This window comes from Balaenoptera musculus, chromosome X (assembly GCF_009873245.2).
Source record: "Balaenoptera musculus isolate JJ_BM4_2016_0621 chromosome X, mBalMus1.pri.v3, whole genome shotgun sequence".
NCBI lineage: Eukaryota > Metazoa > Chordata > Mammalia > Artiodactyla > Balaenopteridae > Balaenoptera > Balaenoptera musculus.
In genome coordinates, this window is record NC_045806.1 from 127,433,033 (window position 1) to 127,457,716 (window position 24,684).

Here is a 24,684-nt window from a genome sequence, read left to right on the forward strand (position 1 = left end):
TAGCTTCTTAAAAATAAGAAAAAAATTTTGGCCTTACTTAAAATTATATAAGTTTCAGGTGTACAGCATTTGACTTCCGTACACATTACAAAGTGATCAACACCACAAGTCTAGTTACCATCGGAGGCCTGGCTTTTTTTTTTCTTTTAAATTCAACTCTGTTATACTAGATTCAACAGATACCAAATTTCATTTCAATAAATGTAATCAGAATAAATATAACAAAAGAGCATTACAAAACCCATACATGTTTACATGTACATAAAGTGCGCATATAGTCTGTTAATACAAAGAATCATTATGACAATTATAACTTTTTGTGATTCCACAATCATAACTAAAGAAAGTTTGGTAAAGTAGCAATTCCCCGATCAGATTAGGCTTGACTTTTGAACCATCAAATACTTTATGTATTCCAAAAATAAAGAGAAAAAAGCAAACCACAAAACTGAACACAAATAAACCTAACTATATCAAATCAGTAACATAACCACATTAAAAAGAATTATTCCAAGTGACTTTTTTTCCAACACATTATGAAGAAAAATTTGAAACATACAGAAAAATTGAACAAACTGTACAAAGAACATCCACATACTCATCACCCAGATTCTACCATTGTTGACATGATTCATCCACCCATCAATCCATCTTATTTGTGATGCATTTCAAAGTTCACCAGTACACTTCATCCCCAAACACTTCAGCATGCATATCATTAACTAGAGATGAAAATTCATTTTCATTTTTTTAGGTAAAATTTACATCCAGTGAAATGACAAATCTTAAATGTATCATTTGATAAGTTCTGTCAAGTGCATGCACCTGTATAAGCCAAACCCCTATCAAGATAGACAATGTTACCATGGCCACAAAAAGTTCCCTGGCACCACTTTCCAGGCAGCCCCATCCCACATCCTCAGCAACATTTGGTGTTGTCAGTTTTCAGTTTTGGCCATTCCAGTGGGTGTGTAGTGGTACTTCACTGTGGCTTTAATTTGCATTTCTTTGATGACTAATGTTAGCACTTTTTCGTGGGAATACTGGTCATCATTCAGATGCCTTCCTTTATGAAGTATTTACTAAAATCTTTTCCTGTTTTAAAAATAGATTCTTCTTATTATTGAGTTGTAAGAGTTCTTTATATATTCTGGATATGTCCTTTGTCAGATATATGACTTTCTATTTGCGACTTGTCTCAACTATTTTCTCAGTGACTTGTCTTTTCATTTTCTTAATAGTATCTTTTGAAGAGCAAAAGTTTTAAATTTTAATGAAGTCCAATGTATCCATTTTTTCCTTTAATAATTATTGCTTTCTGTATCCTAAGAAACCTTTACCTCCAGATTGTGAAGATATTGTTTTTTTCTAATAGCTTTATATTTAGGTCCATAATCCATGTGGAATTAATTTTCATGTATGGTGTGAGGTACTGTTACAGGTTAAATTGTGTCCTCAAAAAAGATATGTTGAAGTCTTAACCCCCAGTACCTAAGAATGTGATCAGCACCTAAGAATGTGATCTTATTTGGAAATAGGGTCATTGCAGATGTAATTAGTTAAGATGAGGTCATCCTGGAGTAGGGTGGGTGCCTAATCCAATATGACTGGTGTCCTTATAAGAAGATAACCATGTGAAGATACAGACACAACACAGAGAACACCAAATGATGAGGAAGGCAGATGCTGGAGTTATGCAGCTGTAAGTCAAGGAACACCAAAGACTGCCAGCAAACCACCAGAAGCTAGGAAGAGGCAAGGAAGGATTTCCCTACAGGTTTCAGAGGGAGCATGGGCCTGAGGACACCTTGAGCTTTAAGCCATCCAGTTTGTGGTATTTTGTTACAGCAGCCTTAGGCAACTAATACGGGTAGGGTCAAGGTTCCTTTTTGTCTGGTATGAACAGAACCATTTGCTGAAGAGGCTTTCCTTTCTCACACTGAATTGCTCTGGCGCCTCTGTTAAAAATCAATCATAGAAGTTTGGTCGATTTCTGGGCTTTCTAGTCTCTTCCATTGAACTATGTGTTTATCCTTATACAAGTACCAGGCAGTCTTGATTATTGTAGCTTTACAGTAAGTCAAAGTCAGGTAGTATAAGTGCTCCAATTTTGCTCTTTTTCAAGATTGCTTTGGATAGTCTAGGTACTTTGCATTTCCATATACATTTTAGAATTGTTGTAAAGATTATTTAGTCTTTCGATCCATGAACATGGTATATCTTTCTATCTATTTAGGTCTTTAATTTCTTTCAGCAATGTTTCCACTTTCAGTGTACAGACCTTGTACATTTCTCATTAAATTATTCCTAATGGGACTGCATTGTAAATTTCATTTCCAGTTAATTTTTGTATAATTGACCCTGTATCCTGAGACCTTGCTGAATTCACTTTTTAGTTCTAGTACATCTTTCTCTCTTATAGATTCTTTCAGATTTCTACATTACCTCCAAAAAGAAAGTTTTACTTCCTTTTAATATTAATGCTTTTTATCTTTTTTCTTGCCTTACACTGGTTAGAACTTTTCCCTGATTTAAGGGTAACATGTTCAATATTTCATCATTAAATACAATTTATATGTATCTCTTTCTTAAGGCACTTTATCAGATGAGGAAGTTCCCTCTTATTCTTAATCTGCTGAGTTTCTATTATAAATGAGCACTGAATTTTATCAAATACTTTTTCTATATTTATTGAGTTCATTATATGGTTCTTCTCCTTTATTCTCTTAATGTGGTGAATTACAGACTGGTTTTTAAATGTTACCCCACATTTGTATTCCTGTGATAAGCCTGAATTGGTTGATATATTACCTTTTTAACATACCGTTATATTTCATTTGCTAATATTTTATTAAGACTTTGACATTTATGCTCATGAGAGATAATGATCTATAATTTTCTTTTTATGTAATGTCTTTGTAAGATTTAGTATCAGGGTTATGTTAGACCCATAAAACAAACTACCAAGTATTTCTTCTTCCTCCTCTATTTTCTAAAAGCTTATGTTTATGTAAGATTGGTGTTATTTCTCAAATGGTTGATGAAATTCAGCTGTGAAACCAGATGGGCCTAGAGTTTTCTTTGTGGAAAATTTTTTTGATAATGAATTGAATCTTTTTACTAAATGAAGGGCTTTTTTCTATTTCATATTATGTCGATTTTTATATGTCCTTTTTTTTCAAGGAATTTGTCCATTTCACCCAAGTTGTCAATTTAACTTGTTCATAACATTCCCTTATAATCCTTTTAATGTCTGAAGAGGCTTTAGTAATATCCCCTTTTATGCCTGATACTGGCAACTTACGTGCTTTTCTTTTTATCTTCATTAGTCTGGCCAGGGGATTATCAACTTTGTTGATATATTTTGGTTTTGTTAATTTTTTCTACTCTTTGTTTTCTATCTCATAAATTTCTGCTCTTACCTTTGTCACTTCCTTCCTTCCCACTACTTACTTTGGGTTTACTTTGCTCTACTTTTCCTAGTTTAAGATGGACTCTTAGATCACTGATTTTATACCTTTTTTCTTTTCTAATAAATGCTTTTAAAGCTATAAATTTCCCTCTAAGTATTCCTTTAGCTGCACCCTATAACACTGAATATGTTGTATTTTCATTATAATTCATTATTACTTGAAATCTTCTCTAGTTTTTCTTGTGATTTCTTCTTTGACCCATGGGTTATTCAGAAATGTGTGGTTTAATTTTCAAATATTTGGGTTTTTTCCCCTAGATCTTTTGTTATGATTTCTAATTTAATCCCATTCTGATCAAAGAATATAATCTGTAGGATCTTAAGCTTCTGAAGTTTATGGAGACTTGTTTTATGGTCCAGCAAATAATACATTGTTGAACTGTATCATGTACACTTGAAAAGAATGTGTGTTCTGCAGTTGTTGAGCATGTTATTGTATAAATGTGGCTGGTAGTACTCAGATCTTCTACATCCGTACTGATTTTTTGGTCTAGTTCTACCAATTATTGAGAGAAGGGTACTAAAATTGCCAAGTACGATTACGGATTTGTCTATTTCTCTCTGCAATTCTGCTAATTTTTCTTCATGTATTTTGCAGCTCTGTAATTAGGCACATACACATTTATGACAGTTAATTTCTTCCTGATGAACTGACCCTTTTATCATTATGAAATGTGTCTTTTAATCTCTGGTAATATCCTTTGTTTTGAAGTCTGCTTTTTTGATATTAGTATTGCCACTCCAGCTTTCCTACGCTTACTGTTTGCACGGTATATCTTTTTCCATCCTTCTCTTTTTAAGCTAGCTGAGTCTTTATATTAAAACTGTTTATCCTAAAGACAACATATGCTGGGTCTTGCTTTTAATTTCAGCTTACAATCTCTGCCATTTCACTGAAACGTTTAGTCCATTTACATTTAATGTGTTATTGATAAGATTGGCTTTTAGGACCACTAATTTGTTCTTTCATTATGAGCATATTTTCTTTTATGTTCTTGAGCACAGTTATAACAGCCTAAAATAGTTACTACGTACAGAAAAAAATTTGCTTATCCCTGCTCTTGAGTAAAGGTCACATTTTTCCTATTTCTTCAAACGTCTAGATATTTTGAGTGATACACTGTCAGACTTCGGATTCTGTTATGTTCCAATGAAGAGTACCGATGTTTTATTTTAGCAGGCAGTTAATTTGATAGGACTCAGACTCCAAACTGTCTTCCCTACGGTGGGCAGCAGTTGAAATCAGTTTATTCCTTTGGCCTTAGCTAGAGTTTATATGAAGAATTTGCTGCTCCCGCCCCCCCCCCGACTGCCCATGGCTATCTGCTTTCCAGGATTTCTGCCTTCAGTCCTCTGATTCCTTAACCCTTGAGATTATAGGTCTCTCTCCAAGTCTCAGTCTCCCTGCAGCAGCACTGTCTAGGATTGCCCTTGGGTAAAAAGCCGTTATAAACAGGAAATTCATCTAATGCAGTTCCTTTCTTCCAAGTATCAACTTCCCTCCAGTTTCTGCCTGCTTTAATCACTCTCTAGTGCCTTTAAATAATTGTTTTTCATTTTTGTCTTTGAGTTTTTAGCTATTATCTGCAAGGGAGTGGGGGATAGTCCAAGATGAGCTACCTCACTACTACCAGAAGAAAATTCCCCAAGTGACTTTTGAGCACAATAATCTTGATTTTACATCCTTGGTGAAATATATCCTAAGGACAAAAAGAAACAAACTTCGTTCAGGATTTTTATTGTTAGTAGCAATACTGGTATTACAATTTTATAATTATTTTATGTATATTATAAGATAAAGCAAATAAGTAACTGTTAATGTTAATTAGGAATGAACACTTTTTGTGTAAGAAAAAGATATACAACGATAAAATAAAAGTTAAAGACAAACCCTGTAATGTTAAATTTCCATTGTAGATATCATTATGTATTTATGAGTTAAGAAATTTTTTCAATGTTTTCTAGCTTTGTCCACTGCAAGAGCCTAGATACAATATCACCCCGGTAAGAGTGTGCATACCTAATACCCAAATCTTGGATTCTAAATACCATTTCCCACTAAAAGGATCCGGAGCTCTTGGAACCAGTTCCAGGGTAGGAAAAGCACACTTTGGGATGGAATGTCTTGTGCCAGAAAGCAAAAAATCACTCAAAGACTAATTAATAAGGATAGGCCAAGATGACACAGGCACCAGCATAAAGGGAATCTCATTAACCAAATCTGGAATAATTTGATCAAAAACGAATAGTGACTTAGGCTGAACTATAAAACATTTAATAAATAAAACTCCATGAGTCCATACTGACATGAGACAACAGAAAATACAACAGCAAATATTTTACCACCATTTGAGATGATTATTACACCAACTCCTTACTCTGGAATTTAGTAATCAAAAGCAAAGATTTAGCATTTATACTGATGCAGGGTCATTATATCCCCTTATATAGTGGGGAAGTGCCATACGGACTAAAGGTGATAGAACAGGAACCACTGTTTACAGTTACAGAGAAAACGTGAATATGAATCTCAACAAGGGAGGTGATACAAGCTAAGTTGTCTTCTTTCATTTCAGGGAGTTAATATAACTCCCCAAAGTTGTCAAATTAAAAAAGATGTATAAGCACACAATTTAGTTTTGACGGTAACCATCAAAGAAACTCAAAGTAGAAACCGTTAAAAGCTGGCATCTCTAGGTCATGGAACAGGAAGGAGGAGGGGTAGACTGCTGTTTTCACCATAACCTCCTTTGAGAGAGGTTATGTTGTTATCAAGTGGCTGCAATATTTTGATTAAAAAAAAAATCAAAATCCAAGCAACCTAACCCTTCAATAGTTTCCTACTGCTCTGACATAAACATCAAAAATCCTGCACCCAAGGCTTCCCTGGTGGTGCAGTGGTTAAGAATCCGCCTGCCAATGCAGGAGACACGGGTTTGAGCCCTGGTCCGGGAAGATCCCACATGCCACGGAGCAACTAAGGCCGTGCTCCACAACTACTGAGCCTGTGCTCTAGAGCCCACAAGCCACAACTACTGAGCCCGCGCACCTAGAGCCCATGCTCCGCAACAAGAGAAGCCACAGCAGTAAGCCCGCGCACCACAAGGAAGGGTCTCGCCGCAACCAGAGAAGAGCACGCGTGCAGCAACAAAGACCCAACGCAGCCAAAAATAAATAAATATATAAAATCTAAAATCCTGCGCCCAGCTCATCAACCTCTCACCCTGCATCTTTGTCATCCCCCCACTCCTGCTCTGCTCCAGCCACACAGGGCTGCTTAAGTATCTCTGATGGTTAAGCTCCTGCCAGACTCAGGGCTTTCACACATGCTCTTCTCCATCGGGAAAGCCCTCCTCCACTCTGTGCTTTGCCCACGTCTGTTCACCCCTTGGTTCCCCGTTTCAGCACTGCCTCCTTAGGGCAGGCCTCCTTATCCCTCCCAAGGCTCGGCTGTTCCTCCATTACATATAATCACAGTGAACATTCCCCCCAACTTGTCCTTTAGAGCACTTAACCCATTGTAATTACATAATTACTTGCAAATTATTTAAAGTCTGTCTCTCCAGCCAAACTTAAGCTCCATGAGGAGAGATACCAATCTGTCTCAGTCACCCTACAGCCTGCCTACCACAGTGCCCCAGGTACTGTAGACACCTGACTCCATCATGGAATGAATGGCTGGATGACAGCCTGATGAACTGCATATCCTTCAGCACAGAGCAGCAAGGAACTCAGTACTTAAACTGAACTGTATTGGTCAGACGATAAAGTTATGAAATGTGGAACAATTCCATCATTTAGAATTAAGTGTCACTGTAACAAATAGGTCTATGAAACATGTAGTATTTCCTAGCGTTGGTGAGAAAGCTGTTTAATATGTCACCCAAAGTCCCACTGCATCCATCAGTGAAGTGACCTGTGGCGAGGACTGAGGTCTTAGTGGAGATGCTGGGATGTTGTTGGTTCTGGGGTACATTTTGAATGTAGAGGCCCACAGGACTTGCTGGTGAATTAGAGAAAGGTGAGGAAAAGAAGAGAATCAAGGACAACTCCTAGGATTTTAGATTGGTAACTGGGTGGATGCTGATGTTATTTAATGAGATAGAAACTAGGAAGAGAAGCATATTTGAAGGGGGGAAAAAAAGCAAAGAGTTCTGTTTGGGACTTGTTATGTTTGAGATGTCTATGAGCAACTCCAGGGGAAATACTGAAGAGGCCATCCAATGTGGGGCTCAAGTGAGAGGTTAGAGACGCAAGCTGGAGACACAGGCACAGAGTAGAATGGTCAGCACACAGCCATACCCATCATCTGGAGCAATGAAAGCACAGAAACAATGGAAACAACCCTAATTAAATCAAGGTATAGCCATCAATAAAATGTCAGGTGGTCATTAAAAATGATGTAAAAACATTATTCAGGGATTCCCTGGTGGTCCAGTGGTTAAGACTCTGCGCTCCCAATGCAGGGGGCCCGGGTTCAGTCCCTGGTCAGGGAACTAGATCCTGCATGCCTCAACTAAAGACCCCGTGTGCCACAACTAAAAGATCCCACACGCCGCAACTAAAGATCCCACATGTCGCAACTAAGACCCGGTGCAGCCAAATAAATAAATATTAAAAAAAAAAAAGAGTCCTTCTGTAAAAAACAAACATTATCCAGACGTTATCTATCTGTAGACGGCAGATTTATGGGCAATTCTTACTTTTCCTCTTTCTATATTTTCTAAAAAACATTTTTTTTCATGAAACAGATATTTTTCAATTAGAAAATACAATTAAGTTATTTTCATTTTAGGGAAAAACGATGATATTATGTTTTTAGTGACATGGAAAGATATCTACAACATTATCATTGAGGAAAGAAGGCAAGTTACAACAGCACATACTATATGATCCCATTTATCTAAAACAACATATATGCATGCACACAGGTGCATAAGGAAGATTCTAGAAGGATGTTTAAAATACCAATAGCAAAGGTAACTTTTAGGCTATTATTTGCCAGTTGTAGTTGCATTATACTTTGCACAGTATCTGGAAAACACTAAATGTGTTCATAAAAAATATTTGATATAATAATTTGAACTAAGTTTTAATGTCATTCTGTCTCTCTTTATTGCACCTGTGCTTTAGGGCTTTCCTTGATCTCTTTCCCCAACACAGTGAGCACTCAAGTGCTGGCTGTTCTTGTATTTGTAGTTGCACAGTATAATGGACACAACCGGCATTCTTAACCTTTTTATGCCATGGGCCCTTTTGGCCCTCTGAACCACTCTTCAGAAGAATGTTTTGAAGTGCATAAAATAAAATGCATAGAAATTGATTAACAACTTACTTTGAGAATTGGTGCTAGAGTAATGTGCTTCTTTAGTAAACCACTAAACAGTCAGATCTACAGGTGGGTCTAATAACTAAGTCTGAATTGTGATGAACACAAGTGATATTTCAAAATCTCTGTAATTGTAATATGATATGAAAGCATCTTTGATCTCTATTGGTGACAAAATCACAGGTACTCCTAATACTACCATGGTCTGCTGCCTATATTTGTCATTAAATTTTCAGTGAGAGGTTAGTGAAAATAAAGATGGAGTGTTTTTCCCATCCAAGGTTATAGAACCCCTGACTTCTCAATCCTGAGTCGGAACTCTCAGTCTAGAAAGATATACACCAAACAATAACAGCAGTTTCCTCTGCATGGAGGAATTTTCAGAGTGATTTCCATACGCATTTTCTAAATTTTCTACAATGATGCCTTACTTATGTAATTAAAAAATAAAGAGCGTAATGAATAGTTTTTGTTTGGTTGTTCATTCTGTTTTGTCTTAAACAACCTGGAAGAGTGGTTAAGAAATTTTATACAGTTGCTTACAAGCTGTATTAACATTTTCTTACAGAGTGATACCACTTAAAAAAGACTTTCAACCTTCCCTAACTACTTATTATGATGAATTGAATCATTCCTGTGTTCCTACAAGCCTAGAAAAAAATTCACTAGAATTATTTATTCTGGAGTTAAAAGGAACAAAAAGACAAACTGTCACAACTGCAGACATTTGTCTATTTTTTTGCCAAGTGTAATTCCAAAAACAGCTGAAAATATTAGAGCGAATTAGTACTTAATATGGACTAATAGCTTCTGCTGTTTACAAAAACACAAACCCCACAAACACACAGAAATTTATATTTTAAAAATAAGTTACTAAAAATGTATATACAAATTTAAAATACAACTTTTCAAGGAAATGTCAAAACTTAAGTACCACTAGAAACCCCAGAAAAATGAAAATGCTTTAATTTTTCAAAAATAATTTACATGTAGAAAGTCAGCTCATGCTGAAAAGTGCTCAAGTTGGTGTCTTAGCAGCAATGTGAAATGTTGCAAAGGAGATGGGAATGAAGGGAAATGTGCATATCTCAGAAGCCTTCTTTGATTTCTTTCAAATCTAAAAATAAAACCTTCGGACTGCTCTATTAATAAGTCTGGAAAATGGATGCCTTTTTTTGTGGAAAGCTTTCACAAACACAGAAATAAAAATATCTTCTTCTCGGTTAATAGACCCAAAAGATGTAAACATAAACCAGATGTCAATCCTTGTTTCTCCACAATTTCATTCTCCCTCAGGGCTCTGGTGGGACTTTGGTTGTAAAGATGTTTCCACAGCACAAGGAGACATGTTAGATGAATGAAGGTCTGCACAGAGCAACCTTGGACCAGGCTCAAAAGGCCAAGTATAGCGTGAAAAGAGCAAGCTGCAGAATGTCACATATAGTAGGATACCATCCTGTAAATTTGCAAAACACTTTTGAATGTTATGTACTGGCACGTGGAACACAGCACAGAGCACGCATGGGGAGTATGCCCATCACCTTCGGGGGACAGGGTGGCAAGTGTAACCATAGGCTGGGGTGTCACTGGAGCTGTCCCATTCGAGTTCCATAAGGGGAGGCTGACGTGAACTGGGCAAACTGCTAACGTTTCCGGAGTATGAAGAGAAAGTACCCGAGTCTACCCCCCGAGTAGAGTGCAGAGGACAGGGAGGAAGAGGGTCAGGAGGCCTGTGGGAAGGCAGGACCTGAGAAGCAGCAGGCTTGGGATGGCCTGCAGGAGCGCGAGCGCGGAGCAGCGGGCGCCAAGGAGCCCACCTCCCGAGCCCGGGCTCGCGGGGATGACGGTGGCGCCGTCCACAGGGACTCATCAGGGTGGACCTGGTCCTTGACAAGACGGGAGTGAGCTTGCTCATGCACTGCTTCCTTCACCACGAAAGTCTTGGCAAAAAAATAATAAATAAAAATCAGAACTAAGCAGTGCGTTTGGTCCCATAGTTGACTCACACGCCAGGCAAGCTGTCTCCCTCCTCGCAATATCGAGTATCAGAGTGACGCCCTGGGGCAGAAGTGGAGGGAAGAAAGGTTCCAGGAAGAGGTCTGGAGCAGGAGCCCCAGGGGCCTGATGGGTAGGAGACCAGCCGACTCAGGGCAGATGGCCTCGAGAGCAGGGGCGGGGTCGGGGGAAACAGGCCGGGTGGCCAGAGCGCCTGGCACGGCCTCCGGGGGCTCCGGGGGCTCTCAGAGTGCGGCGGCTCGGAAGGAAAGCTGAGCCTATTTGGCACAGCCGGCGCAGCTGTGTCTGATCTCCCACCAGCACACTCTGCCAGCGCAGCTGCTCCGAGACCCCTGCCTGTCTCATCCCCGCACCCTGAGCCCTCGCAGCCAGCCTGACAGCTCTCTCTTATCCGAGCCTGCAGACGGGCTGCTCTCTCCTCCACACATACTTTCTCCTGGACCAGCTAATGTTGCCTTATCGTTCAGGTCTGGGGGGGGGTCACTTTTCAAAGAAGTCTCTTCCCTGACCCTACCCTGAAGTCTAGGTGGGATCCCTCTAATATTTATGTGCACCTTCAGTGGCCACTGTAGCATTTAGCCCCTTGTAAAGTAATGGCCTATTTGCCTGTCTGTCTTCCTTTAGACCACAAGACCACTGAAGCTAGGAACAGTCCCTAGCATCTAGGACAGGAACTGACAAATAATAGATGCTCAATTAGTACAGGGTAAATGAATAAAGTATTGCAATATAAGAGTACCATGGTCAAAGACAAATGAAGCAACTGCAATATGGTCCTGGATATTCCTTACGCATATTACAATACAAAAAAGACAGAATGTCCAGCCGCTGCGGCACTCTTCAACCCTGAGTTCCAAGGAGCCACTGAAACTTAGAACAGTACCAAAATAAAAATGCTCCATTTTCTTCAAGATTTCACAAACAAGAACAGGCTGAAGTTCCCCTTGCCAAGTAAAGGGTCCTGTCTCAGCCTCTGCTCACATGAGGTCATGAAATGGAAGCTTCCGAAGTTTTGCTTTCTCGTGCTAACTGCTAAAAGCAATTTCTTCCTAGCCTAAACAGCTCTCTAATCTCTACAAATTGCAGTGCAGGCATACATTTTGTGCTTATCTACTCATATGTAGTTTTTTCTCTAAAACTGTGCAATTAAAAGGCCATCCTTGATTTAGCAATATCTATCAAAGTTTAAAATGCATATATCCTTTGACCCGGCAAGTTCCGTCTCTAGGAATTTCTCCTACAGATAAACTTGGCTGTGAGCAAAATGGTATTATGTAAAAAACTATTCACTACTGCATTAGTGAAATAAAAAACACTGGAAACATAAATACCCAGCAAGAGAAAACCACTTAAAGAAATTATGGTGCATCCATAATGGACTACTACCCCAACCCTTAAAAAGAGTGCCGTGGCTCTATAGAAACTGATACGGAACAATCACCAAGATATATTAACTAAAGAGAGCAAACTCTGCAAATACGCACAGTATTTTACTGTTTGGTAAAAAAACACACACCTTTGTGTGTGTAGACACATACATAAAATATATACATAAACACATATATAAAAACATATAATACATGAGGTATCTAGAAGAGTCAATTTCACAGGAGACAGGAAGTAGAAGAGTGATTGCCAGGGGCTGGGGGAGGAAGGAAGAATGGGGAGTTATGGTTTAAAGGGGACCATTTCAGTTTTGCAAGATAAAAAGGGTTCTGGAGATACACAGTGGTGATGGTTGCACAACAATGAGAATGTACTTAATGTCACTAAACTGTACACTTAATAATGGCTAAAACAGTAAATTTTACGTTATGACGTAAAACAGTAAATTGTGCGTTTACTATGACTATATTACCACAATTTAAAAATTACACACACACACAGATTAATAAGAAACTGGTAATGATGACTGCCTTCAGGGAGATAAATGGATGTCTGGGGACAGAGTGGCAAGGAGATCTTACACCATGTAACCTTTTGTACCACCTTTTTCATTCCGTACTATATACCTAACTATTCTAAAACATCATTAAAAAAACCCCTCAGCCTTATACAAGAAGCCTTTTCCTTAATCAAAAATCATTTATATCATTTAAGTAAAAAAAAAAATCAGGATTCCACTTCAGTTTTGAGGGTATTTATTAGATTTAAATGATACAAGTTGCAAAAAATTACACTTGTTCCCCTAAGATTATATTCACCAAAATCCTGTCTTTATTTTTATCAGCTATTACAGAAAGCTTCAAAATCATCATAGAAGAAAATTACCATTTTTATCAGTACACAACTTTTATTCCATCACAACCAAGCCAGCTGAATATAGAACTATTTTAACAGCAAAAAGCCCTCATCATAAATCAAGACATAAATCAGCCTGCAATTACATGAGTTAGAAAACAAACTATGCTTATGTTGCAGTCTACCCTAAAGCTTTAACTTCTATGTCAGAATTTAAAACACACACATGCACACACACACACCCTCTGGATTCCTCCTAGTTTATCTAAAACCTACTTTTGTGAAGATCCACTATTTTCTTGAGTCTTCCGGAATGAGCACTGTAGCCATGCAGTTGGCATCACGACCTCTGTAGCCTCCCCCGGCACCCCTTGCCCGGTCAAGAAGGTAGTACTTGCAGGGCCCAGCACCGTCCCTGGCTCAAAGCAGGGGCTAAAATATTTGTTGGGTGAATGAATAAATGATTATCTGCTGACAGGCTTGCCATCAAGCCTCACAAAGAAAAAATTCAGAAAGAAAAAAGTAACAGATGCTTTGTTCACCTGAAGTCAGCATATGATACACGTGAAGACCAGATGACTGGTTCACCAAATGGCTATGATACAACTGGCTAGGTGGGCTCTAGACCTCATCCCACCGCAAAGTTAAATACAAAAACAAGTATTTTAAATACCATACAAAAAACACAGGACAACTTACCTATAAGATTCTTTTGCATGTATCAAATATGTATATATGAATATAGCACATCATCAAGTTTTTTAGGAAGAAAGTAAATACAGATGCACATTGTCATGTTTTTAGAGTAGGAAAGGACTTTTTAAGTATAAAAGCAAAACAAGAAACCATAACAAAAATTTTATATATCAAAAAGACAAGCAGGATCAAAAGATAAATGACATGGGCTTCCCTGGTGGCGCAGTGGTTAAGAATCCGCCTGCCAATGCAGGGGACATGGGTTTGAGCCCTGGTCCAGGAAGATCCCACAGGCTGCGGAGCAACTAAGCCCGTGCGCCACAACTACGGAGCCTGCGCTCTAGAGCCCGTGAGCCACAACTACTGAAGCCCGCGAGCCTAGAGCCGGTGCTGCGCAACAAGAGAAGTCACCGCAATGAGAAGCCCGCGCACCGCAACAAAGAGCAGCCCCTGCTCGCCGCAACTAAAGAAAGCCCACACGCAGCAACGAAGACCCAACGCAGCCAAAAAAAAAAAAAAAAAAAAAGATATATGACAAAGTAGGAAAAATATCTGCATGATGACAAAGAATTTCCTTAATACATTAAGAGTTCTTATAAATTGACTTAAAAAGAAATACCCTGAGGGAAGGATAAATGCAGAATATGAACAGGCAATTCACAAAGACCAAATACAAACGGCCAATGACTACTGACATTCAGCCCCAGTAATAACCCAAGGAGCACACATTTAAAAGATGGATATCCAATTCTGGGAGGGTATGGGAACTGGCACTTTCTAAGACTGTCGTGGAAAATGGGATAGACATTTTGGAAGGTGATGTGGTAGTACCCACCAGTAACTCCAAGTCTAGGCAGCCATTCTTCAAAAAGACTGGCACATGAGGAAGTTCAATCCAACAGCGTCTTAAAAAGTGAACCATTGGGAAAACCAATAGGGGGACAACACATGATAGTAAATTGGCACCAAACCACGCTGCTATTAAACAGAAATGAGGCAGAGAAACGTATCACATGGATAGACGCAGAATACGTACAATACCATTCTTGTTTTGTCAAAAATACAAAAGGTGCATACTGGCATAGCCTGAGAAGACCATTCAGAAGGATCTACATTAAGCTATTAACAGCAGTTACCCTGGGTAGTGGGTACGGAGAGTAATGGGGAGCTTTCGCTTTTTTACTTGATATACTTTAAAATGGTTTGAATTTTCTATAAAAAGCATGTATTATTTTTATAATTTCTTAAAAAGGAAGAGAAAAACAGCAAGATATCAAGCACTTATCTATTAAAAACAGGTTCTGTCCTTTGAGAATTACCTTCAAAGTTCCTTGAAGCTCAAATGGCCGTGTCTTCCCCATTCATAAGTAATATGAGATATTTTTAAAAACATCTCTTCCTTTCTACATTTCTTAGAAGAAACTGTACAGAGTCACCACTGTCTTCTAAAATCCATTCGTAATCTGAGAAAAAGACTATTAAAAACATAAATCACCCCCTCAGGCCTAATATCTATCAGAAGAAACCCATTCACTGACTATATTACATTTAGTCCACACAATTTCTGAGACAATGCACAAAGCGCCAGCCACAGAACTCCCACCAGCATAAATACGTGGCGTACAAAGAACGCCCTGTCGGCAGGGCCCAGAGCACAGCCCGCAGCGGTAAATGGGAATGACAATTTGAGTCACAGGATCAGGAGTGAAACCGAACTTGGGACTTGGAGGCAGTGTGATGCTCTTCACTTCCTTCTACACCTTTTATTCTCTGCCACCCAAACTCTGCCCCTCACACAGCCCCGAAATGGGCAATCTGTTACGGATGTCCACACGGCTTTACACTGAGGCGTCAGAAACCACTAGAGAGATACAGCAAAGTGCTACTTGAGGGTCTCAGCTGGAATCACAATGGCAGCATATGTGTAAACTCACATTTTTTCTTAGGAAAAGAAATGGAAAAATCAAATTAGAACGTTCTGTCTTACCACATGGAATGTTTGAAATCCGGATGTCAAAACATCAAATGTGGAGTGACCCCTACTCTAAAAAAGCTTAAGGTATTGAGCCAGACAGTTGAGAAATTAGGGAACCACTCATTTTTACGAAATTAAAGTCCACGCAGTGGCGCCAAAGTAGCCCAAAGCGCGGCTGATAGAGCCTCTGAGTGTCAGACTCCAATGACTTAGCTTCCCAGCTTTTCAAAAGGCATTCATTCTGCTCTAGAGTCTCAAGAGCCAGAAGTGTATTTGGGTGTTCTCTGCAGTCCCCGTGGGAGGAGTGCGGCAAGCACACACCATTAGCCATGGGCTCCGCTGTCTGGCAACGGCTTTCAGGATGTCATCCTTCTAGGGGACCACACACCAGTTCCCACGTCTGAAAATGCATTACCGCCACTCACTAATGTTGACCAGGAAGTCATTTACCCAAGACCAAAGCAAACAAAGCACAGTGCTGAAGGCCGCTAGGCGACAGCAGTAGCGGCAAGTGAAGAGCTCAGTCAAAGCGCTCTCAGCTCAGCTGACCTGCTTGAAGGTGAACTGAAGGTGCAGGTCACCAGTTCCAGCTCTAATCTGACACCCGCCCCCAGATCACACTGTGGCTACCAAGTAGCCCTACCCAAACTGACCTTTCAGGGCTCAGGGAAGTGACTTTTTTTTATTATATGGCACAGTTTGGCACAGTTATGTCTTTAGTCTTTGGGGTACTTTTATACTGTCCAAGAGTAGTATAACTTGTTTTATTCCTTTTTTTTTTTTTTAAAAACAGATGGCCAAACCAGGACATATACTAAAAAAAAAAAAAGGAAGGTTACTTACCTGAGCCCTAACATTCCAGCTACCATGGAATCTTGTTGGAGCTGGTCTACAGAAGCAAGATGTATTCTGGGGAGTCACATGTCACATCAAAGCAGGAACTGGTGAGTCTGTATTTTTATGGAGCCTAAAACAAAGAAAATCGTAAGTTGAAAGCCCCCATTGTGCTCCACGACCTTTTTCCCAGGGCTATTTGGGACATTTTGAAGATAAACATACAGACAAAGTACTATGCTATTTCCCGGCTTACCTAGCTAGAAACAAAGAATAAACTGCAATTTACTGACATATAACACATGGTGCTAAAATAAAGGAAAGACTCATGCATGTTAGAACCGACACTATTACAGGTCTTGTCACCTCTGAGGGAAATTTTGACACTATAAAGCATACCGTTAGTAGCGATCTCTGGTTAGTATTTCTTGCAACATGTCATACAGAAATACTCAGGGAGAGAAGACATGTTCAAGAGAACATGCAACGTCAAAATGTCATCCCAAGAAGAACACATGAAATCCAGAGGCAAAGTCTCCCTTCATTTTAAAGCAGCTGAAGTTGCAACAAGCTGCTGTAACATCACATAAAGGGGCTTTAACTGTGAGAGAAAAAAGGCAGCACCAACAGAAACCAAGTGCCCTGGGAGATCCAAAGCTATTCTAAAAAATACACAAGTCTGTTTTAGAGCCATCACTTTTAAGCCTCTTAGATCAGGAAATCGAAATGTTCAACAAACTGGGTTAATAGCTTGATAGTTTCTACTTTGCTTTTGAACCCATGTTCAAAAAAGGTCTTTTGTCACTCTATTTTTTATCAAGATAACCATCATTTCCTTGTTAAACGTAAACTGCCCCATATTAGCTAATCTCTGATACCTTGCTGGCCCAAGAGTAGCACTTTTATCTTTAGACTAAAAAAAGCCTAGAGTGTATAACTTAGAGACTCTTCACACAAACAATTACTCATGTAATCAAACCCAGAGAAAGGGCAACACCAACCAAGTCTTTTACTGCTGGTCTGTAACTACCAGGATGGTACCTGGAATTATCTGTTGAGGTGCAGTGAGGCCTTTAATTCCCTTAAACATTCGAGCCATAGAACACTTTGAAATCCCAGAAGTCAAGGTTACAGTATTACTCAGTTAGCTATATAATAAAAATCAAACTGGCACCCTGGCTGGGAGGTCCTGGAAAAGCCACAACTTCTCACAGCTGCATTTTTTTTTTTTTTGGTAAATTGCATTTTTATTTGTAAACTGAGGGAGCTGGACTAAGGTTCCTCTAGCTCTGAAATTTTAAGATCTCTGATAACTCAAGATTCCATGGAGAAAAAAAAAAAGAGCCAGCAAATGAGAGCACTTAGGTGAAGACCCAATAAAGCAATGATTTGCAGGTCCCTATACATAGTGCCCCCAGCTCTTAGGCACAGAAGCCAACTGAACCCTTCCTAAGGATTGCTCCCAAGAGTCCAGACCTCTGCAGTTCTGTAAAACAGCTATGCTAAAGACACATTCATACACCAGCAGAACCAACATAAGTGTGCCTTGAAGAAGTGAAAAAGGCCAAGGCTTTATTCTGTAATGGAACGGTCACAACCCCCCTTAAACATGGGAGTGGGCATGCCCTGCCAGCCCCCCAATTCCCATTCCCACTCAGTTCCCCCACACACCATACCAACCATCAAAGGGGTGGAACCAGGTATTTAAGCAATGGCATGCAAATCAAGCTTTCAATAAAAAGAGGTTCCTTGCCAGAGAAAGGCAGAAGAGACCAGGTATAGGCAGAAGAGTACAACTTTTGTGTCAGTGAGTCCAAGGAAGAGGAACTCATTTACATCCGTCCTACCCGAAATGAGGTAAAGGCACAGTGGTGACAATGGCAGTTTGACTGGAGAGGGCTAGTACAGAAGCATTGAGGACAAGGTCCTTCCATTGGAGCGGCAGTAATGCTCTACCCAAGAAAAAAGGTTGCGTCTGCCAGCCACACGAGGCTGGTCTGCATGCATGTCACCAGAGCAGAGGGTGGTGAGAACAAGCAGGTGTCCTGCCACGCTCCCTGGAACCACCAGTCTAGGACTAATGCTTTACCACTTCTGCACTTAAAACACTAGTTACTACAAATGCCAAACATTTTCTGTGCTTCTCTTCTTCTCATAGATAACTTGGGCAGGCTGGCCACAAACTGCTCTTAGCCAATTAAAAGCTTTTCACTGATATTCACCTTTATAAAAGATTACAGGGCTTCCCTGGTGGCACAGTGGTTAAGAATCCGCCTGCCAGTGCAGGGGACACGGGTTCGAGACCTGGTCCGGGAAGATCCCACATGCCGCGGAGCAACTAAGCCCATGCGCCACAGCTACTGAGCTTGTGCTCTAGACCCCACGAGCCACAAGTATTGAGCCCGCGTGCCCCAACTACTGAAGCCCACGTGCCTAGAGCCCGTGCTCCGCAACAAGAGAAGCCACTGCAATGAGAAGCCCGCGCACTGCAACCAAGAGTAGCCCCCGCTCGCCGCACCTAGAGAAAGCCCACGCACAGCAACCAAGAGTAGCCCCCGCTCGCCGCACTGAAGACCCAACGCAGCCAAAAATAAATAAATAAATAAATAGATGTTTTAAAAAAATAAAGAAAAGATTACAGGTTCCAGGAGACATCATTTATAATGTAAATAGTCCCGGGCAGGTGTATTAGTGGTGGAAACCGCCCTCAAGTAAGGAACGGACACTTTTCCGTCTGCTCTTCTTTATTCTAGGTTCAAGAAGCGAGCTTCTCATGCCATCTCCACATGGGGGAAGGGGTATTCGGGTGGGGTAAAATCATATTGGACTCATCTAGCCACTTCTTCTGTCAAATTCCACAGCTTGCCTCCCCACCCCACTAGATTCAGCCACACAGAGGCAGGGCAGGCAGGGAAACAATGGCTGTGGCTGGAAATTGCAAATAGAATGCAAAATTGTGTTCTAACCCTCCTGAAACATAAGCAGCGCAGCGCAGAAGTTGGAGTACGGGTGGACTGCATCATGCTCTATCAAGTGAAACAAAGACCCGGGACTCTAGGTTTAAAGTATTCCAGGCAAATCTGTAACAACAAAAAAAAGAGCATGGTGTGATAGGCCAGTACTGGCAAGAAAGCCACAGAAGGTTTCTTCAAGCTGTTAGGACACGATGACTTCAGATGCCACCAATCACTCTGCAGAGAAACTATATTCTGGAAGCTGTCTGTGCAGTTTAAAGGGATAGGGATATGATGGAACAACTAACTGGAGGGGCACCCAAGGAGGCTAACGCACTGCCAATGACACAAAACAAAGCAGAGCCCTTGTCCTGTCACGTCTCAGGCTTAGACGTACAAACCTTGGAATCTTCGTCAAGTGAGCTTGTGTTACCTGTGTGTGCAGACGGGAATGCACCTCAGTGATCGGCCGGTCACCCGGCTGACAGGTCATGAATGGGTATTCTGTGGCAACTTATTTAATCAACTGTACTACTAGATTGACTGTGCCCTTTAAGGTTCTGATATGTCTGGGTAAGAAAATAAAAGCAAATGTTTCCTAGGCTCCGTGACTAGGATTTTAAGTAGAAGTCCTAAAAAACCCATAAATAAGCCTATTTCCGTAAATCCCTGGTGGAAATTCCCAAAAGACCTAAAAAAATCCAGATTTTTTTTTAAAAAAATAAGGATCCAGCATATTTCAAAGGACCCAAGAGGAGAGGTTAATCTCATTGTTAGCTGAAATCACTCAGATGCAGATGGAAATTCCGGCCATGAAACCCAAACTTCTCCTGTATAGTAACTGCCTATTAACAATGAATTTTACTACCAAGGCCCAAATATGCTTTATTTTTGTAATATAACAAAATGCCTAAAACTTGCCAGAGTCCTACAAAGTGTAAGCCACTCAGCCTCCCAGGCCAGTAGGTTCGGTTCCACAATCACCAACCACCCCCTGAATTTGATCCTACCATCTTACAATTTGGGGCACTGATCCCGCACAGCAGAGACACAACGTGTGAATGGCTCTGCAGAGCCTGTTCCTGGAAAAACCAGAAGCACACATCTGCCTGACCATGAGTCAGGAATATCAATTTTGTGGTGGAGCCCATTTCTGCTGTGACCAATCCACACCGAACACACTCACAATAGAAGCGACGGCCACAGAGGTGTATTCCAGAGACAGCTTTTCCCCCTTGGATCCACACTCAGCAATGCCATGAACGGTCTCCTCTGTAAGAGCAATCTTTAGACTCTTCACAATGACCTTAAGTCTTCAGTGCAAAACCACAAAAACATTGCCACGCCACGAATAAGTCACCTGAGTTTCAGTTTGCGTGACTCAGTCAGAACCAAACTAAAAAGAAAATAAACTTTCAGGGACCAACTGATAGGAGCCACAGCGATGCGGTGAACTTGCCCCATCTGGTACTGGTGATCTTGAGCAGGGCACACTCCAGGACTATGGAAGCCCGTCACATACTATGTCCCACTCCACTTATGTAACTGGAAGATCGCCGGCGAAGGGGGGGAGGATGGGAGGGCGCTCGTATTCTGAGGCCACGGCACCCCCAAAGGCCCTGGGGGCGCGCTCCCACCGAAGAGCCTCAGGTGCTGCCGGACACAGTCCCCTACCCACGGCTCCTGATGGCAACTAAACCGCCTCTTTCTGATGAGCTGTGGGGTCAGGAACACAATGTCTAGTGCCTTTTGTGGGTGGACAACAATTCCCACCTACTTGTTCCTGGTAGATGCGAAAGAAACTCGCTCGCAGTGGGGGCAGAAAGTCATGGAATGGGCGAGAAGGAGGGGGAGGCAAAGCCTGGAGATGGGGGTGAAAGCGCAGGAGCCCTTGTGGCGCACTCTCCCGACGGGAGGCGGACTGCGCACGCGCGCCAGTGGGGGGGCCGAGTAACGGGAGAGGGGGCGCGCGAGGGAGGGAGACGGGAAAGCGCGATCCAGGGAGAGGCCGGGGCCGCGGGCGCGCGACGGCGCCTCGGGCCCGAAGCCCCGCGAAGGGCACGACGCGCGCGCGCAGCCCCGACAGGCGAAACCCCAGCGACAGGGGTGCCCGCGGGGCCGGGGGCCGGGATGCGCGCCGAAGGCGGGAGGGCGGGGGGAACCAGGCGAAGGCAGCCCTGGGAGGCCGCGCCGAGGACGGTCACCCGCAAGTGCGGGTAACGGGCCGAGGGCGGGGGGTGGGGGGGGCGCCGTCACCAGCGGGAGGGGGAGGGTAGAGAGGAGGGACGCCATCCGCCAGCCGTGTCGCCCGACCCCGCGGGCCCCTCCCGCGCCACGTCCCGCCCCTACCCCCCGCCCCCCAGCAAGGGTCCCCGCCCGCGGCCGCGGCGGTCCCACTCACAGTCTCTCCTCCTCGCCTCCTCCTCCTCCTCCGCTCGGCGCGGCAGCGGCGGCGGCGGCCATTTTCCGGACGGCTTTTACCACAGCCCTCTCTCCGAGAGGAGGGAGCGCGCGCGCCGCCGACGCCGGGACCCCGCACGGCCGACGTCGCGCCCCGCCCTCCCGGTCGGCCTGTGCGCTGCTGCACCTGCGCGCCCGCGCCCCGCCCCCGGCGCCGCTGCCAGCCGGTCCGCCATTGGGTGCGGCGGCCGGGGCGGGGCGGAGCCTCGGCGGCGACACCTCCAATTGGCGGGAGTTCGTGTCCGTTCCGGCAAAGGAAAAAGGGGCGGACGCCCCGTCTAGCTGCCGATTGGCTGCCGACGGCCGTCATTTGGGGAAAAGAGGCGGCTTGGGTGCCGAGGGGCTGGTTTAGTGGGCGGAATTTGAATATTAAGGATTAATGGGATGCTGGGGCAAGTGAAGGCCTAGGCTCGGGACGCCTGTTTGTGCGGCCATCCCGGGCCCTTGACCCGCTGTCCACAAACACACAAAGTACGTTGCCATAAGCCTTTCACAGCACCCACGTTTTCTCAACATCACCACCTTCAGTACAAGCAGCAAAGTTGCCTGACATTGTTCCAGCCGAGGGACCTTGCTTTAAGAGGCCTACCCAATGCATTCTTTCATCTGAGCCTGCCTTGTGCCACACTCTCACAGGGGCAGGGAATAAACTGAACAACAAATCACAGCCTTGGCCTTCTTGAAACTCTGGTGGGGGGGGGGCAGAGGGTGCATGCCAAGGCTGCATGAGACCTGTCATTGTTGGATGAGACGGTTTGGTGTGGGTGGGCAGAAGGGGTAGTGGGAGCACAAAGGAAGCAGCACTTGGCTCTGCCTGGAAGACATGATTTGGGACCCAAGATCCAGCAACGCTGGTATGGAAAAATATTTAAGAGTATGAGAAAAGTTTTAGCTAACGGAGTGTTCAGGATAGGCCTGTTTGTCAAGGCGACCTTACTCTGATTCCAGCTGTCATCCAATTCATCCAATGCTCTTTGTGCTAGTTCCATGCTTGACAAGGAACCCGCTGACTCTGATGTCACTCCTCACCCCCCATTCATTTATTAGATCCCTGTTATGTGCCAGGCACTGTTCCAGGCTCTGGATGCACAGTACTGAACAAGACAGCAATCTAACATTCTTGTGGGGGAAGATTCATAGTAAACATACAAATAAGTATATAATATAATGTCACATAATGATAAGAACTTTGAGATAGATAAAGCAAGGGTGAAGGGGGTGCTATTTAGATATCCACAGGCTTTTGCTCTCATTTTATTCCCCCGTATGGTTATCTGAGGAGAGAAGAAGATTCCACACAAGTTCAAAGGCCCTGAGGAGAGACTATGCCTGGTACATTGGGGAGTAACAAGGAAGTTTATGTGGCTACAGGGTGGTAAGGTATGTGGTTGGAGAACTGGGAGCTTATTCTGAGATGAGAAGCCTTTGGAAGATTTTGAATGGGAGCTGACATCATCAGATGTATGTTGCAGGTGCAGTGTGGAGATCTGTGGTGAGACAAAAGGAGCAAGAGCCCAGTCAGGAGGCCCTGACAACAGTCTAGGAGAGGTGAGAGTGCTTTTTAACTAGGGTGGTAGCAGTGGAGGTTCTGAGAAGTTGTGAAATTCAAGCTATATTTCAAAATTGAGCAGAAAGGATTGGATGTAGCGTATAGAGAAAGAGAAAAAACAAAGAGGGGTCCTGAGTTTTTGGCCTGAGCAATTGAGTGAATGGGTGATTTCACCATGATGGGGAAAACTGTAGGAAAAGCACATTTTGGGAGGTACAGATCAAGAATTCTGTTTTGGCCATGTTAAGCTTGGGGTGCCTATTAGACGTGCAATGTTGAGACGAGATGTTGAGTAGGTGGTTGAGTCAACAAGTCAACAAGCTCAACATTTAACTCAAGAAACTATAAAAGGAACAGCAAAGTAAACCTGGAGGAAACAGAAGGAAGAAAAATAAGGATGAGCAGAATTTGATTAAACAGAAACAACCGATTGAGAAGATTGAGAACATCAAAAGCTGATGGTTTGAAAAGCTGGAAACAAAAGCCAGCCCTCTTAGATAGAGAAAGAGAAGACGCAAGTAAATTATATTAGAAATGAAAAGGAAACATAACCATAGATACAATAGATTATACAATAGATAATAGATAAAACAGATAAATTTTCTAAAAAGGTATTATAAACAACTGTATATCATAATTGGAAAACATAAGCAGAATGAATAAGTTACTAGAAAAGCACAGCTTACCAGAACTGATTCTAGAAACAGAAAGCCTAGATAGACCCTCTATGACCACAAAGCAATTGACTATGTTTTTAAAAAAATCTACCCCTCCCCCCAAAAAAGCTCAGAGAACTTTACAGATGACATCTACCAAATTTTTAATGATTGGGTAATTCCAATCATAAACAAAAAAGAAAGAAATCTCCCCAAACTTGTTTTGTGAGACTAATATAATTCTATAACAAACCAATGAAGGAAGACACAGGATATGGAAATAGATGTAAAAATTCTAGACAAATAAACTGAACCCAGCAGTGTATATTGATATATCCTAACCAAGCTGAGTTTTATTCTAAGAATGCAAGGATGGTTTAAAATTAGAAAATCAAACTTAACAGATTTAAGGGGAACAAATTATGTGATCATGTCAATAGATGTAGGAAAAGCTTTTGATAAAATTCAACACCTGCTTATGATAAAAAAACAAACCAGCAGC

General features: G+C 42.1%; 1 protein-coding gene across 1 annotated transcript in view; it reads right to left on the reverse strand.

Annotated features, from left to right (window-relative positions):
- The window catches only part of MECP2 (methyl-CpG binding protein 2), a 52,020-nt gene extending 30,017 nt beyond the window's left edge, over positions 1-22,003 (reverse strand). Inside the window, exons 1-2 of the mRNA XM_036840104.1 lie at positions 21,919-22,003; positions 16,573-16,696 (exon numbers count right to left, since the gene is read on the reverse strand). The gene's annotated coding sequence lies outside the window, so the exon portion shown is untranslated. The remainder of the gene's footprint in view (positions 1-16,572; positions 16,697-21,918) is intronic.
- Between the last annotated feature and the right edge of the window lie 2,681 nt (positions 22,004-24,684).